Source organism: Cebus imitator, unplaced genomic scaffold (genome assembly GCF_001604975.1).
Source record: "Cebus imitator isolate Cc_AM_T3 unplaced genomic scaffold, Cebus_imitator-1.0 Scaffold42, whole genome shotgun sequence".
In the NCBI taxonomy this organism is placed as follows: Eukaryota; Metazoa; Chordata; class Mammalia; order Primates; family Cebidae; genus Cebus; species Cebus imitator.
In genome coordinates this window covers 2,123,914-2,129,913 of record NW_016107357.1, presented here as the reverse complement: position 1 = coordinate 2,129,913, position 6,000 = coordinate 2,123,914, and the positions used below count along the sequence as shown (strand labels likewise).

Below are 6,000 nucleotides of genomic sequence, written 5' to 3'. Positions count from 1 at the left end.
ATTAAGGTTATGTAGGGAAGTGCTATCTTTTTTGGAGATACAAGTAGACATGTTCAGGAGTGAAATGTTATGTATGTCTGCAATGAACTTAGAAATAGTTCAGCAAATGGGTAGTGGAATATGAGCTATCAGTTTTCTTTCAGCCTTTTTTAGTCAGTTCTTGCACTGCTATAAATAAATACCTAAAACTGGGTAATTTATAGAGAAGACAGGTTTAATTGGCTCACAGTTCTGCAGGCTGTACAGGAAGCATGAGGAAGGCCTCAGGAAACTTTCAATCATGGCATAAGGGGAAGCAGGCACGTCCTACATGGCCAGAGCCGGAGGAAGAGAGTGAAAGGGAAGTGCTATACACTTCTAAACAATCAGATCTTGTGAGAACTCAGAACAGCAAGGGGGAAACCCACTTCTATGATCAAAGCACCTCCTCCAGTCCTCTCCTCCAACACTGGGGATTACAATTTGACATGGGATTTGGGTGGGGATACAAATCCAAACCATATCAGAGCTTCTCTGCATGTTTGAAAATGATTTCAGAGTAAAATATTTGGAAGTGGTGGTAAGGCAAAGGAAAGAGTGCCATGAACAAATGAATGTTCCTTCTTCACTGGCTGCATGGCATAGTTTAGTTTCACCTTACCTAAATTTCCCTGGAGAATCCACTTAACATCTTTGTAGCTTCAGTTTCTTTGGTTCTTTTTAAGTGTATCTCCTTATAAAGTTCATGTTTATAGACATGTTTGTCATCCTGACTTTTTAAGAAGCATTGTAAGGAGCAATGACCAATACTGAAATGTGGCTCCTCCCTCGGGCTTACTTACAGATTCATCTTAGAGTAAAATGCCAGAAAGAACCTTCAAGAATATTCCTCAGGGCAAAAATCTGTCCGCAAAGTCACTCCCCTAGTCACACCTTTCATGCTTTAATTCTAAATCTGGTACTCCTGGGCTCTGTCACACCACCAAGACTCTCTGAACTTCAGTGTTTTAAATTTACAAGGTGGTTACGCTGGCTGCCCTGCTCACTACATGTGGCTTCTGTGCACCCAGTGAGAGATGCATAAGAATGTGATCTGAAATCTGCCAAGCACACACAGATTTTATGATTATTTAATCAGGTACCTCAATAAGAATAAGCAGGTTTCTCATTTTACACGGTCACATTTCTTGCACCACATTCATCCTATGAAACTTTGTTTTATATGTTTCCTGGAATTCAAAATATCTATGAACTATTTATAACTTTTATTCTTTTTCATTTTTTCTTCATGACAATGACAATGTTTAATATGTTCTTACCTACTTCATATTCTTGGAGTGTGCTCACAGTGTCCTCTAGAAATGGGAAAAGTTGTGTCTTTTTGGTGGGAGGGTCCATTTTTGAGTTAAAAAGCAGGAAGCGTTTCGTAACTTTCATCACAGAAGACTGTAGTGAAGGAGCTGGTCTTAACACCTAATGGTTTCCTCTTTTTGCTACAGGCTATGCTGCCTACATTGGATACATCTGCACTAATCGGCAAGTTGATCTTGTAACTTTTCCAAGATCACTGTAATTTTGTCAGGGGCAGGGTGGGGACATCGAGAGATGCCTTTTAAAGCAGCTGGTTTGAATCTTTGGGGTCCCTGTTGCCAAAGTCTGTCCCTTTCTTGCTGTGTGTTGTTGTGCAATAGCCTCCCCTCAGCCCCACACCCAGACACCAGCTGGGCATGGGGAGGAGTGCAAAGAGGGTGGGGAGCATGAATCCAGGCCAAGGGGGTGTCAAATAACAAAACCAAGTGACCCAACCACTGCATCATAGAAAAGAACATTTTGAACTTCCGTTAACACGACTGAACAGTATACATCATTTAAAAAGAAGTATTTCAATGAACTTGCTATCAGGCTAATGTTTGTTTGACTGTTATGGCATTGCTTCCCTTCCTATTATTTCCAAACTTATTTATTTTAGTAGTATATGTTTGCCATTTTATAAGCTAGGCACTTATTTATCTGAGACTGTTATCTGAGTGCTAATAGAGATTCCTGATCATTGTAGATGGTCAATAAATGTTTCATGATGATGATGATGATGATGATGGTAAGTTTCATGAAATATTTTCTAATTCCATGTGATTATGATGAAAATTTCCCTATTTAGTATTGCTTAGGGAGTGGACTTCGAGAACCATATTACTGCAATGACCATACCTGAGACTTGTGGTTGAATTATTAGAATAGATACATGCCCTTTATTAATCGAATATTTACAACTTGAACCAAAACTAACAAAGGATTATTTTAGCTTTGTAAAGATCCATTTATCTAATTTCTGATTGATTTCAACATGTATAATATCCTTTTCCCTCTTTCTCATCCCAAATCCTGCAGCAAGCAAAAATAATCATTGAAATGTAACTTAACCATCAAAGAAAAAATATATCATTTTTGTAACAATTTATAGTTTTCATAATATGAGTCTCCAATTCCAGTATGTTTTATAAAGACTTACAAGATTTATAACATTGGTGTTTTTTAAAGTTAAACACATTGTTATCATTGACTACTTACATCTGGCCACGTGCAGTTTCATTTATAGGCTTTATATGATGATCTCAAAATTCTAAAGTATAAACCAGAGTATGTATCAAATAACAACAAATGGACAGGAAAATCTTTATATGCCTTACAAATCCAAGTCAAATAGTAATAATACTATCTATACTCTTCTCTGTCTAGTACTTTGAAATTTGTTAAATAGATATTTTGAGTTTCAGGGACAGTCTCAATTTCACATCATTTATTCTCATAACTAAATCAAACTTATTAACTGTAGTTTTATAAAATGTTAATATAATTGAATTTTTAACTTACAAAAAATACCTTGTTATACAGTGTCTCCACTCGTCAGTTTAGAAAAGATGATCAATATATCAAAAAGCCATTTGCAAAACAATTCTAATTTCATTTTAATCTCCAAGATAATGATTCTGTTTTCCTCCTCAGATCTCTGGATCTTATTCTCTGCCCCTCAAACACATTGCAGAGAAGAATGTAAGTTCTTTGTACTTTAGATGAATTATTTCAACTTTAAGATCTCTTGGGATTATTTGAATGGACGCTTGGAAGCACTAGGGCTTTCCTGAGACCTACTGCTACATTGTGAAGAAAATCATGCTTTACCTAGTGTAAGCATAGCCCTGCTACCTGAGTCCCTGGATCAGAGTGGCATCTCCTCACCTGTGGCTGTGGCTCCTAATCAATCATGACTCTTTCCCACTGAGCCCAGACAGACTCTTAGAATTCTTCTTACCGCAGTGCCCTAGTCAGTCAATACTGACTGATCGAGGATCACAAGCATGACAAAATTTATTTTCCTCTTCATTGGTAGACTAAGGACCTGTAAGAATATTTGGCCTAAATTTCTGATACCTGGCCAAGAAAAGCTAAGTTAGCACCCGAAGTGATTGAGCAGTTTTGCTGAATATATTTTTGAATGGCATAAGAAAAGAGTAATAAAGCATAGCAAAAGATACATAAATCCTCATTTATGTATTTACATTGCCCAAATATAAATGTCAAGAATGGGTGCATAGGGCTGGCTTGGCATTTACTGTGGCACCAGGGGTTTATCTGTGACTCAATACAGGGCAAGCAAAACTGATTATTTAGATCCTAACCCATTAGGATCATTAACTAACTGAAAAGTTCCCATAATTTGCTCAGATAAGCAATGGGAGCCATTAGAAACCTAATTGATGCCAGGAACATGGTAACAAAACAAGTGGCAATCAAAAATTATATCATGGGGTTATAATATTTTTTTCTCAAAACCTTTACCCATAATTCTCAACGGTCTTTACCTTTAGTTTCTCCAAGCTTTCCTCTCCTGTATCCCACCCTAGATTTGCCTTTCTAAGCATCATTTCACCACATTTCTTCTATACTCCATCAAGACCCTGATTTGTAAAACTCAAAACCCCTTCACTGGATTTTCAAGGTTCTCCACCATCCAGCTGAAACATACCTTTATTGTCCTAAATGCTGTCCTCCAGATGTGCCTTGTGATTTTTCTACCTGAATGCCTTTTCTCATCTCATTTCTCATATCTGAAAGGCCTTTCCACTTCATTCATTTCAAATGCTATTCATCATTCAAAGTCCAAGGCAAATCCCACCTTGTCCATGAAACCTTTCTAAGATACCGCAGGCTACAATGGTCTCTCTCACAGAGCTCAATATATTTAATATGGTTAATTTTTTCATATTAATTGTTAAGGATTCAGGAAGTTCCATAATTATGTCAGGCACTGACCCTAGGGGATGACAAAAGCTAAGTAGTTAAAGATCCAGGCATGATAATTCATGTCCACTGTAGCTGGAGCTTGTTTGTATCTCAAAGAAAATTTTTGAACCTTTTCTTCTTTCAGAAGTAAGCTTGTTGTTCCCACCCTTGAAAGAGGCCAGGCTTAGCACTGGAATCACACTTAGTACTAGCCTATATAGAATTCTGTTTCCCAGCTAGAACCACAAGTAATACATGTGTAGCTAGGGAAAAGTTTTAACTGCTGCATTCATAATACTTTGAAAGATTTGTAATGGTACAGGACTGTAGGAGTAAACAGAATTTGAACTAGAATGCTGTTGTTTAGTTCTAGACTCTTTTGTCTGCTCCATCCTGTTGTCTGAGAACTTATAAACCCATGTTATCAGTCATCGTATATTACCTTGAAAGAATACCACATAAGAATAAGCTGGGTATTTTTCTGCTATAGTTTCTCTGTGGCAAGCAATGGAGACTAACTCTAAGTTAAAAGCAAAAGATAATTTGTTGAAAGGATAGAGAGTAGGACATTCATCTACTGGAGAGAACACCCAAGTAACAAACTTAAAAAGGACCAAAAAAACAGTCCAACTCTGAGATTCTATGTAGCAAAAACTATCGCCGAAGTTCTCTGGGCACCACCACTGTGTTGGGACAGCACCAATCATTTTTATTTCATTTTGTTTCACTCCATTTTCAAATCCCTAAAAGGAAAAGTCCAGTAGTATCACTGTAGGTCACTTGCTCAGCCTTGCATATCTTGATTCAGAGGCTCATCAAGGTAGCGCTCAATGGCAAAGAAATCATTCTCCACAAACAAATATGGGTGAACTTGTCAGAATAAGAGAGAATGGGTGTGGGAAAGGAAACACTAACACATAGTAATCACAGTTTGGAAGAATTTTCCAGGAGAAGAAGTTGGCAAACTACTAGAATGTATTAAATGAATGCATTGGCTCTTGGGAAAATTTCAATATAAAAAATTTATATATTTTTAAATTTTCTGAGACAATAACTTTACCTGGGGCTGATAGAATAACCAGCTGACCTGTTGAATGCCATTTTTCTGACTCCATTTCTAAGCTCTTTAAAGTCTTTTTTAGCTATCTCTGCTTGCATGTAATCCAGCTAAATTTCCAGGGGCCTTTTATTTCTTTAGGTCAGGCTGGACTTACCATTCCCCTTCCATTAACCTTTTAGTTCATCTGCTTCTTGTGTCTGTCATCAGCTGTAGGAGATGCTGATTATGTTAGGAGCCTCTGGAAAAGGGGATGAGACAGAGAAGCACCAAAAGATAAGGAGACCAACAAGAAAAAGATTAAAAACCTCTCAGCACTAAGTAGTTAGGGCAGAGTACTGTTGCAAACCTCTGCAATTGTTGGCTTTGGATGGGGGAGGATGAATCAGTTTAGATAGCTCAGGAATGGGCTTGAACCTTTGCCCAGACTTCAGAATGAACCACCAAAAAAACCTCAGAGTTTTCCCAAATTAAGACATTGAGAAAAATATTAAAAGTAAATTTCCCTTCCTTTCCCATCTCTCCATCCCTAGGGGATAGCTGGGACCACAAGGCAATTTATTAATAATAACGAATTAGATTTTCAGTACAAATTCCCTTCTGGCCATTTTGATGTGTCAGAAATACTTTACAAATGTTAAGTACAGCAATTAATCTCTTGAAAAAGGGAGGGAGAAGAGCTT

General features: G+C 37.4%; 1 long non-coding RNA gene across 1 annotated transcript in view; it reads left to right on the top strand.

Moving 5' to 3' along the window:
- The first annotated feature begins 2,977 nt into the window (after nucleotides 1-2,977).
- Nucleotides 2,978-6,000, top strand: part of LOC108302659 — a 68,830-nt gene continuing 65,807 nt past the window's right edge. Inside the window, exon 1 of the long non-coding RNA XR_001824443.2 lies at nucleotides 2,978-3,030. This is a non-coding gene — a long non-coding RNA (uncharacterized LOC108302659). The remainder of the gene's footprint in view (nucleotides 3,031-6,000) is intronic.